The 11,422-nt window shown below is 52.9% G+C and overlaps 1 protein-coding gene across 3 annotated transcripts in view; it reads left to right on the top strand.

Moving 5' to 3' along the window:
- Positions 1-225: 225 nt before the first annotated feature.
- Positions 226-11,422, top strand: part of DNAJB6 (DnaJ heat shock protein family (Hsp40) member B6) — a 59,087-nt gene continuing 47,890 nt past the window's right edge. For 2 of the 3 annotated variants that reach the window (XR_006820591.1, XR_006820590.1), the window contains exon 1: positions 226-340. The gene's annotated coding sequence lies outside the window, so the exon portion shown is untranslated. The remainder of the gene's footprint in view (positions 341-11,422) is intronic. The other variant, XM_046021582.1, reaches the window with a different exon arrangement.

Raw genomic sequence — 11,422 nt, 5'->3', positions numbered from 1 at the left:
GGGCCCGGCCCCCTCCGCCCGCCGCCGCCGCGCGGATCCGTGGACGCCGAGCAACACTCGCGGGAGCTCCACCCCCACCCCCACGCCTAGTCTGGCCTCCGCGAACCTTCGGGAAGGCGGGCGGGGCGGGGCGCATGCGCGGCGTCAGGGCCGGGCGGAAGTGCTCGTCGCCGCGCCGCCGCCGCGTGACGCACTTCCTGTTTGTTGTCGGAGAAAGGAGAGAAAGGAAAGCGCGAGGAGCCGCCGCCGCCACCGCCGCCAGCGCCGCCGTGCCGGAGCCGAGGGGACCCGGGCCGCCGCCCCGCCGCGCCTCCTGCTCGCCGCCGGCTCCCTGTCCTCGGTGAGGGTCGCCCGCGGGCGGGGGTCGGGCGACGGGCCGGTGTGGGGCCGGGGAGGGAGGTTGGGCCGGGGGTCGGGACCTGCGGCCTGCTGTGGGGTCGGGGTTTCGGGGCTCGGCGTCTGGCTGGGGGGTCTGTCGGGGGCCGGGGCCGGGGTCCCGGGGTGGGCGTCGGGCGAGGGGCGCGGGCGTTGCGGCCGCGGGCGGACGTTGGGGGTCGGGGGTGGACGGCGGGTCCGGGGTTGGCGGGTCGGGCGCGGGCGTCGGGCCGGGCGCCTGGAGGCCGGGGGCGGGCCGGGGTCCCGGGTCCCGGGTCCCGGGAGGCGGGGGCGGCCTTCGCCCTTCGCCCTTGGCCGGCCCCGCTCTGGCGGTTGGGCCGGGGCCAGTGCGGGGCGCGGGCCGGGGCTCGGCGGCGGCGGGGCCCGTGCGGCACGAGGGGCTGTTTGTGCCCTCGAGTCCCGCGTGGACGGGCCCGGAGCCCGGAGCCGGTGAGTTCGCGGCGAGAGGAGCGGCCGCGCGGGAGGCGGCGGCGGGGGAGCGGCCCGGAGACGCGCAGCCCCGTGCCCGGAACTTCGGGGTTCTCGGAAGTTCGCTGTGGGGCGGAGAGCGCCGCTGTGCGCTGGGCTCGCACCAGCTGCTGCCCAAGTAAGGGCAGGGTCGGCGCGGCAGAGTCCGCCGCAGGCCGCGCGCGGTCCCCGAAGGTCTCCGAGCGCGTCGTGGCTGTCGCCTGCTCGCGCGAGCGCGGGGGCATGGCCGCGCGGCAAGGTCACCCCGCGAGGGGCCGGCGCTGCGTTCCGCCGCGCCCTGCCTCAGCCCCGGCCGGCGTCCTGGAAGACGGGGCTCGAGTTGGGGAGGACTCGGGTCCGGCGACGAGCAGGGACCGACGAGAGGCGGGAAAAGCCGTGGCCTCGAGCTTCTTGCCGGCCGGTTTTCGGGATCATCGTCGTTTCTAGGAATTACGCGGCTCCGGTGTTTGCTGGCTGTGCGGTTCCTGCCCCGCTCTCCGGCTCCGCCCCGGCCTTACGGGCTCTCTGGGAATCGCAGTCGGGACTTCCCCGCTCCGGGTACCGGGCCGTGGGTAACCCAGCGGGAGGGCTCTTCCGGCGCCTTCTCCAGGCAGCGGCGGAACGTTCTAGATCCTGCACGTGGGATTCCGAGCGCATTGGCTTGGGGGCGGCTTGGGAAGTTGAGTTTGGAGATCGGCCTGAGCGGACTCGACCTGTTGCTGTCGGAGATGGTCAGCGTGGGAGTTGAGGAGCCTTTTAGGAGGCTGAGATGAGGTCGGCTTCCTTTAGAAGAAATCGTCAGTGTTTCAAGTCTGGTTCTCCTGGTCTGACGTTGGTGGTTTGCGGGGTGTTCCTCGCTGCAGGACAGACGTCTCTGAGGGCCGCGTGGGGAGTTCCGCCGAGGACCGTGCTGCAGACCGGGTCGCGGGCAGGGAGGGACGCCGCTTGCAGCTCCCTGGCGGGCGACAGCTTTTCTGTGTGAGCGAGCCCACTGTCCTCGTGGGTGTAGGAGTTAAGAGCGGAGCCAGTTTCCCTTGCATTGACGCTGTTTTGGGACAGTCGTGTAGACAGTTGTTGAGGTACAGTGCAGTGCGCACCATCAGGCGTTTTGACCAGCGAACTCAGCACCACTTCGCGGTGGGATGGTGTCTGCATGTTTCTTGGTGGGAAAGAGGGCACCTTACGACTCGGTGAGTTCCTTTGTTAACGATCTTTCTTACTTGAGAGCCTGCGCGCCGGAGAGGAAGGGCACACAGGTGGACGGAGGAGCAGAAGCCGACTCCCTGCTCAGACCTGGAACTCCGTCCCGGCACCCCACGTTCGTGACCTGCGCGCAGGGCAGATGCTTCACGGGCTGAGCCCCCGTGCCCTCACCCTCAGTGAGTCATTGTAAGTTGAGCTTTTCAGGGTTGCTGTGTGCTGCTGACTGTCACCGTGGTGAGGTTCCCTGTTACCTTCTGCGTGGGCCCGCCCGGGCAGGTCAGCTGCAGTGCCAACGGGTAAGGCTGATTCCAGGCCTTTCCTGAGGTCTGTTGGTAAGGATCAAGTGAATGGAATCGGCCTCTGTTTGTAAGTTCATGTTCCAACAATATGTGAAAACCTTTTTTTGTTCAAATCCTGGAAATGAATCTGACTTAGGGTAGGGGTGGTCAGTGTTGGCAATCTGGGTTGCTTTTATTTTGCCCAGGACACCACCTAGTGGTGAAATGGGCGTAATTGCAGGTTTATTGGGGAGTTAGGATGGGGACAGCGGCGAGAATTAACAAATGCTGTCCTCTCTTTGATAAATAGGATTTGTGAGAACTTGAAATTCGGGAGGAGGGGAGCCTGCTTCCCCCTCTCTCTCTGCCTGCCTCTCTGCCTGCTTGTGATCTCTGTCACATAAATACATAAAATCTTTAAAAAAATAAATTCAGGAGGTCGATGAGAAGAGCAGCAAGGCTGCAGATAAGTATAGCGATAGGAATGATAACACGGGAGTGGAAGGACAAGTGACTGTCATCTCTGCCCTCAGCTTCGCCAAGATGATGCGTCACCTGTTGACCAACCGAGTCAGCCAGGTGCCCTGGAAGGACTATCTAAAACCTAATTAAAGGAAATGAGTTAATGGGTAACTCAGCTTGGAGAACTTTGATGCTTTTATTATATATCAATTACAGTTTTTTTCCCCAAATTTTGTACTTTAATGGCAGCATGTAAGATCACTCTTCACCCTTTTTGTTCTAATATCCTACCTAAGAAAGAAGTAAGTTTAAAAAATACCTATTATTCTTTGTCTATTTAAATTCTTCATTTTTAAGGTGGGGAAAATTAATTTCTGGTAAAAAGTTATAAAGGTAGGGGGCTCCTGGTGGGCTCTGTTTGTGGTGCGTGCGACTCTTGGTTTCCGATTGTAAGTTGAAGCTCTGTGTTGGATGTAGAGATGATTTAAAATCTTGAAAAAAAATTATAAAAGCAGTTAAGTTCCTCAGGGTTGCATTATATGTCAAAGTGGGGAGGAGTGTATTTTGTTTACACCTCTAATACCTTATTTCAAAAGCTATTCCTTAATTGGGCATAGCTTGGTTTTCTCTGAAAACTTTGATCCTTTCTTAACATTTGTGGGGAGTTTTGACCATCCTAAGTAAGAAACAGTAGCTGCTGCGAGTGGCTCTGGGCAGTAGAAGTGCATGGGTTGTGAGTTGGTGGGGTTTCTTTTTTTGCGTGTATTTGTTTATAAAAATACTCTAGTTATTTAGGATTCTTAAGTTCAGTCACAAGGATCAGTTGTATTTGGAAGGGGGATTTCTGCAGGTGGTATGTGATTTGTACCCTTTAAAATTCTCGTTCTCCTTTTCACCAACACAGGATTCCAGGACCTTCCTGTGTGTTCTTCTGGGGTAGGCCTGGAATCATCACTTCTGTGCTCCCTGTGTGCCTAAGGTGTCGCCCCAGACCGCCCCAGACTGTGTGCTGAGAAAACCTTGTTTGGATCCTTCCTGGTTTGTCTTTGTCCTGATGACCCTTCTGTGGTTAATAATGGAATCCAGACTTTCGGAAAGTTGGGGGCAGAAATACCCACTTTGAATTCACAAACCGGGACTGGGTACTTGCCGCATTTTCTATTTTATTTTAATGGAAGGAAATTAGTCGTGCCTGTAAGTGTCTAATAGTCGATAATTACTGGTTTTGGCAATCATTGGTCTCAGATCTTGAGTTCAGTGGAAGTAGCTTCCTTGTTTGTTTCAGGAATCCTTGAGGCATATTGTGTAACAAATATGTAAGTAGATGGTTTGTGGGAAGGAGTGACAGTTCTCTTCCGTGTGTCTGTCCCCAGCCCCCCCCCCCCATTATGAGAATTCTCAGGTAATGAAATGATACATAGGTAACTTCTCCAGATTTTAGTTTCTTCTTTCTCTCTTCCTCCTTCCCTCCCTTTTTAAAGATTTAAAGAAAACACAAGCAGGGGAAGCAGCAGAGGGTGAGGGAGAGGCAGAGTCCTGGCTGAGCAGGGAGCCCGTTGTAGGGCTCGATCCCAGGACCCTGAAGGCAGATGCTTAACTGACTGAGCCACCCAGATGCCCCCAGATGTACTGATTTCTTGTTAAATGTCCTGGGTGTTTTCATTTCCATTAAGCAAACGGCACTCTACTAAATTAGCTTGATGCCACGGAAGAATTAAACATTTAAAAAATGGTTTCTTGGGGTGCCTGGGTGGCTCATTGGTAGAGCATGTGAATTATTGTTATTTTTTGGACTGTGTGACTCTTGATCTTAGGTTGGTATAAGTTCATACTCCATGTTGGGTGTAGAGATTAGTTAAAAACAAAATCTTAAAAATAAAGTTTTCTTTGCAGTTATCCCTTTTCCGAGTTAAAGAAGTAAGGAGTGTATTGATTTGCTGGGTTTTTAAGCTAAAGATGGGGAATGTGTTCCATGGATATATGACCTTTCGCTGGAATTCTGTTAAGGTAATATATGATGAGTGGCAGTCTGGGTGGAGGAGAAGGAAAGGCATTGTGCAAGGAGGGTTTTCTCCTCCCATTCCCAGCGTTCAGTCTTCACAGGTTGGAAAGAACAAAGGAGGTTTTTGTGTTTTTTTTTCTTTTGCAAGCAGAGCGAGGTTTGTTAGATGATAGGTAGAGAGGTATTTGAGAAAGGTCTTGTGGGAAGAGGGTCATTTCTGTCCAGTAACGTCTTACTGGGTGGGTGGCCAGCCTTTGGGCTGTAGGTTACACCTCAGAGCGTGGAGGTGTCTGTCCTATACCGCACTCGAGGACCTTGACTCCGGGATGGTCTGTAGACGTCTAGGATGATGTCCTTGCGGCCGTCCCGCTGGGCCCGTGTATATTCCTAGGCTTCCTCGCCTTCAGAAACAGTAAAAGCAAGGCTGCGGAGCTGAAGGGGGCCAGCTCAGCTGCGCAGAGAACTTGGCTTTTTAGAGTTAACTCATCCTGCAGCGCCTCACGTAGCTCATCAAGTAACACGGATGTATTTATAGTCGAAGCTGATAGTAGGGAAGTTCCAAGGCTGAGCGCATACACAAGCCAAGCAGTGCCTCCCGAATCCCATAAGGTCCTCTAGGTGAAGGGACTGTTAGGAGAGGGCCTGGTCCCGTGTGTTCTGTGAGACCAGCCTTCTCACTGTCTCATCTTTGCCTTACCTGGTCGGGATCATTTCTGTCAACAGCCTGTTTCTGGGGCAGGGTTTGGGGGAGGTGGTATTTGGTGGAGGGGGTAGTAAATTTGTACTAGTTTAGTGATGCCGGTATTTTGTTACATTTAACTTACATCTTTATTTTTGGGGCAGGAGCGTTTGTTCTCTTTGTGGCTGGGGCTTTTCTTTTTCTGCAGACTGCTGCTGGCAGTTGGTGAGGGGTATTTGATTCAAGGGTCTGTGTTAGAGATTATCCATGTATTTAGAGAAAAATGAGGTGGTTAGGTTGCTCAGAGGAGGTTTTAAAGTGAATAAGGTGAGTTTTTGAAGGTAACCAAGAGGTTTGGGAGCCCCTCGAGTACCTTTCTGGTACTTTTTCAGTGTTACACAGGAATAGAAATTAGTAAAGGTAGTTTGGATGGTAAGTCTATGCACTTTTTTCTCTTGATTGCAAAGGGGAAGTCTCATACTTAGAAAAAAGGACGGGAGTTACTTTACCCAGAATTCTACCAACAAAAATTCTCCATTAATAAAATTTATAAATGTAAACCATAATGGCTTAATTCGCCTGTAGAGTAATTGTAGGAGATGGTAGCTGACTTTGCTTTGGGAATCCGAGCTTGGTGTTTTGGTATCCAGGTCATGGTACACGGCTTAAAGTAGCAAGCTGCAGTAGGGAACTGATGCTTGAGTTACCAGCCTTCACTCTGAGGGAGCGTCTTCGGTTTTGTGTTCGTGCCCGAGCTTGTTTTTCGTAATTGTAACGTCTACTTGGAGAAATCAAGAACCTTTAAAAAAAATTTTTTTTTATTTTTAAAGATTTTACATATTTATTTGACAGAGAGAGATCACAAGTAGGCAGAGAGGCAGGCAGAGAGAGAGAGGGAAGCAGCCTCCCCGCTGAGCAGAGCCCAATGTGGAGCTGGATCCCAGGACCCTGAGATCATGAACTGAGTTGAAGGCAGAGGCTTTAACTCCCTGAGCCCCCCAAGCATCCCGAGAAATTGAGAATCTTAATGGACAGGGTTAAACCCTTAATCCAAACGCTCCCGGGGAAGGAGGCGGCATTCGCGCTAGGTGGGCGGCAGGTGTGTTATAAGGACTAATTCCTTCACTCCAGCAGCCACCTCCTTGGATGAGCCAAAGCTTTAGACCACAGGATTCATCTCTGCGTTGACAGGACTGTTGAAATGCAACCTGAGTGAAGTAGGAGTTCATCTTCGTAGGGAGAAGCTAGCCCGTGGTGGTTTGGGCACAGTGTAGTGGGTGCAGGCCGCTCCTTGAGAAGATGAGATGAGGGTACAGGACACCGGCCTATGCTGGGTATACAGGAGTGTTTTCATATTTTGCTAGTTGGGTTAGAATTCATTCTGATAAGTAGACTGGCAGCCTGGGGTTTGTATCTAGAAGAGTGTGTGTCGTTCACCTGACGTGTTCGTTCACAGCAGAGTCACAGGTTGACCCCGTATTAGGTGAGGTGGCAACCTCAGAGTCCGCGGTTAGAGAAGCTCTACTCCTTCCCCGCGTGCACTGGGTGACTCTCCGCGGCGCACTGTCTTTGTGGGTTTTTCTTTGCACCGGCTCCGCGCTCTGGAGGCCCTGTGCTGCTGGTTCGCGGCCTGCCCTGTGCTTCCCTGGACCCCCGTGGTCTGAGTTGCGCTCGGTCTTCCGTGGGTAGGAGCACTCTGGGTCTTCCGTGGGTAGGAGCACTCTGGGTCTTCCGTGGGTAGGAGCACTCTGGGTCTTCGTGGGTAGGAGCACTCTGGGTCTTCCGTGGGTAGGAGCACTCTGGGTCTTCCGTGGGTAGGAGCACTCTGGGTCTTCCGTGGGTAGGAGCACTCTGGGTCTTCCGTGGGTAGGAGCACTCTGGGTCTTCCGTGGGTAGGAGCACTCTGGGTCTTCCGTGGGTAGGAGCACTCTGGGTCTTCGTGGGTAGGAGCACTCTGGATCCACCAGCCGCTCGTGCGCAGCCCTAGCAGTGGGTGGTGCTGAGCCGACGGACAGTTAAAGCTCGGTTTCTAGTGTCCTTTATATGATTTGGTTAAAAAAAAAAAATGTCATGAAGGCCAGCACTTAGGTGGGAGACGGACGAGGGATGTAGACCCAGTAGTTTGTGGAAGTGCGTCAGGTCGCTCTTGCCCGTGGAAGGAGGCTTCTCTTGGTGGGTGCAGAATAGGGCAGGCTTCCCGGAACCGGCTGGGACGTTCAGACAGGCTAGCGCTGCTTCCCAGGGCTGGGAGAACACAGGCTGCTGAGCCCGGTTAGGATCTACGTAGGTGCAGCCTCAGTGGAAGGCAGATAGGCAGCATCTGACACATTTTTCTGTCGCAGAAGGTCCTGCACGCACCTTGTGAGATTGTACGTGACACTGTGGTGGCGGGGGCGGCCCTTGCGAGGAGGGCCTGGGTCTGATTTGGACTCCTGGGGCACGACCATTGTGGTGTGCCCCGCTGCAGCCTGGACACGCACCAGCTCGGGACCTCAGGTTTCAGTCCTGCCCTTTTGGTGTCTGCGCTAGTGCTCGCCACAGGGCGGGCTCCCGTGTGGGCTGTGTCTGGGTGGTCCCTTGTCGCAGTGCCTGCCGCCCCAGGGGCCAGCTGCCTCCCGCGGACTCTGCTCTGTGGCCTCCGTTTCGCGTGGGTTTGTTCTCGTGTTCCCTGTGTTTTCTGATTTTGGTGATTGAATCCTGAATTCTTTATTTTTACTTTTTTGAGATAAAATTGGCATATAACGCTGGATGTCTGCGGTGTGCATGTTGGTTTTATGCATTTGTTGCAGTGCGACGCCTGTGCAGCTGACCCTTTAATCAGGTCACGCCGTTGTCGTCTTCCTGCATTTTCATGCTTCCCGTGTATTTTCTTTTTTTTAAAGATTTTATTTTTATTTATTTGTCAGAGAGCGCGCGCGGGAGCAGGCAGAGTGGCAGGCAGAGGGAGAAGCAGGCTCCCCACCGAGGAAGGAGCCCGATGGGACTCGATCCCAGGACACCGGGACCACGACCCGAGCCAAACGCAGCCGCTTAACTGACTAAGCCACACAGACGTCCCTGCTTTAGGTAGTTTTAATTGAACTTTTTTTTTTTTTTTTGTCAGAGAGACAGATGGCAGAGTGCAGAGTGGCAGGCAGAGGCAGAGAGAGAAGCAGGCTCCCCACCGAGCAAGGAGCCCGATGCGGGACTCGATCCCAGGACCCTAGGATCACGACCCGAGCCGAAGGCAGCGGCTCAACTTTTTATGTGATTCCATTTTCTTTCCTTTTTCCCTTTTTTACCGGTTGCCCACCAGTCCACAGTGCGCACTTAAAACCCAGTGAGCAGCTGGGTGACCATGCTGCTGGGAGTGCAGGTGCCCGCGGACAGCTCCTCCTCCTCCTCCTCCCGCCCAGTGGAGTCCTGTTCTTCTCCCCATACCTCTGCTCAGGTCTGCGCAGAAGGACATTGTTGCTGGTAATTTGAACCGCTGTCTTCTGGATGAATTAAGAATAAGGGAGAGTTTATTTTCTATCCACTTAACCTTTCTCTGATGCTCCTTACGTTGATGTTGGTTTTTGTCCCGCCCTTCTCTTTGTCTTTGAAGGACTTTTAGTATTTCTTGCAAGGCCGATCTACTGGCAACAAATTCCCTCAATTTTTATTGGTCAGAGAAAGTCTTTAATTCACTTTTGAAGGACGATTTTGAAGGCTGCAGGTTTGGAAGTTGGTTGGTACCCTCCCCTTCCCTGTAAAAATACTTCATTCCTTTCTTTCTTGCATAGTTGCAATTCTTACTGTTTCTTTAAAGGTAAGGTGTTTTTCCCCCCTGGCTTCTTTGAAGATTTTTTTTTTAAGATTTTATTTATTTGACAGACAGATCACAAGCAGGCAGAGGGGCAGGCAGAGAAGTTGGGGAGGGGGAAGCAGGCTTCCCGCTGAGCACAGAGCCTGATGTGGGGCTCCATCCCCGGACCCTGAGACCATGACCTGAGCCCAAGGCAGAGGCTTAACCCACGGAGCCACCCAGGCGCCCCGAAGATTTTTTTGTCTTTGATTTTCTGAAGTCGGAGCGTGATAATGCTGAGGCGTAGGTTTTTTGGTGTTTATTCCACATGGTGTTCTCTGATTCTCTTGATGTGTGGTTTTGTGCCTGACATGAATTTGGGGGAGATTCTCAGTCATTTATTGCTTCAGAGCTGACTGATGCTTCTGAGCGCTCTTTTCACTCCTTCCTCCTGCCCCCGTCCCTGCCTCTTGTCCTGCAGCTTGTTGGCATGCCACTGCAGTCTGCTTTTCCCCTTGTTGTACTGTTGGGAGTTTCCATGGTTCTTTGGGATTCCTCAGCCATGCCCAGTTTATGAATAAGCTCATCAAAGGCATTCCTCATTTCTGCTGGGGCTTCTGATCCCAGGCATTTCTTTTTGACTCCTAGAATTTTCACCTCCGCTTGCATTACTCATCTGTTCTAGCATGGTGTCTACGTTTTGCAGTTAAGCTCTTGGCGTATTAATTCTGCTTTTACCAAGTTCTTGGTTTGATGGTTCCAGCATTTGTGCCGTTTCTGCCTTGTCCCGATGCTCGCTGAGGCTTGTCAGACTCTGTCTTGCCTTCTAGTGTGCCTTGTAATGGTTTTTTTCCCAAGGTGGACGTGATGGACCAACCAAAAGCAGCTGTTCCCCCAGGCCTTCAGTGATGTGGAGGCCAGGTTGCGGGAGGGGAATGTTTCCACCTTGTGGTCCGCCTCACCGGTGTGTTCCAGTTCTCCGCCCTCAGGTGGGATGGTTAGGGCTGGAGGGGACTGGAGTTGGTTTTTCCCTGCCCCAGGAAGATTGGGCTCTGGTAGACAGTTTCCCCTGAGGGCAGACCTTGAGAAGAACCGAATGCTTCGGTATTTTTCTTATTTATTTAAAGATTTATTTGTTTATTTGAGAGAGAGTGAGAGTGCCTGCACGGGCGTGCACACACATGGGACGCCTGGGTGGCTCAGTGGGTTAAGTGTCAGCCTTCAGCTCAGACCATGATCCCAGGGTCCTGCAATCTAGTCCCCTGGTAGGTTTCACACTCTGCGGGGAGTCTGCTTCTCCCTCTGCCTGCCGCTCCCCCTGCTTGCGCATATTCTGTCAGGTAAGTAAAAGCTTAAGAGAGCACAGAGGGCGAGAGATGGTACTCACTTGTGTTTAGGGGCGATGACCTTTGTGACATGCATCTGAAAGTCCTGACAGTGTGGGTTGCAGAGTTTATTGGAGGAGGTGTAGTTCTTTTGGTTAATGGGGACTCGGTTAGTGGGTTTATCAGAGAGGTAGAATTTATTTTTTCCCCTTGGTCAAGCATATTTTGTTAGAAATTTCATGCTCCCTAAGAAGCATTTGTTTGTGTCTTTTTTTTTTTTTAAGTGTTTATTTAAGTAGTCTCTCTGCCCAACAAGGGGCTCGAACTCAGAACCCCGAGGTCAACTGTCACACGCTCTTTTGACTGAGCCAGGCAGATGCCCCAAAAGCATTTGTTCTTAATTGAAAGAAGAGAAAGTGTTGGTTTTCTGTTGCTTCCTTAAAATAGAGTAGTGGGGGGGGCGCCTGGGTGGCTCAGTGGGTTAAGCCGCTGCCTTCGGCTCAGGTCATGATCCCAGGGTCCTGGGATCGAGCCCCGCATCGGGCTCTCTGCTCCGCAGGGATCCTGCTTCCTCCTCTCTCTCTGCCTGCCTCTCTGCCTGCTTGTGCTCTCTCTCTGTCAGATAAATAAATAAATCTTAAAAAAAGAGTAGCAGGTCCTGTCAGGGGGAAGTGAGAGGCTGTAGAATACCCACTAGAAAAGATCATGCAGCGAGAGAGCTCTTTTCCCACTCCTCACCTGAATTTCCTTTAACCTTGAACTGATTGCTGTTGGGGTGTTTTAGACTCTCCCCATGCCTTGCAAGCTCTGTTCTCTGCTTTCCAGAGTGGAGGTCAGGAGCCCTTTGTGGCTGTGGGGCCCCTG

Source organism: Meles meles, chromosome 10 (genome assembly GCF_922984935.1).
Source record: "Meles meles chromosome 10, mMelMel3.1 paternal haplotype, whole genome shotgun sequence".
Taxonomy (NCBI): Eukaryota; Metazoa; Chordata; class Mammalia; order Carnivora; family Mustelidae; genus Meles; species Meles meles.
This window is presented reverse-complemented; position numbering and strand designations above follow the sequence as displayed.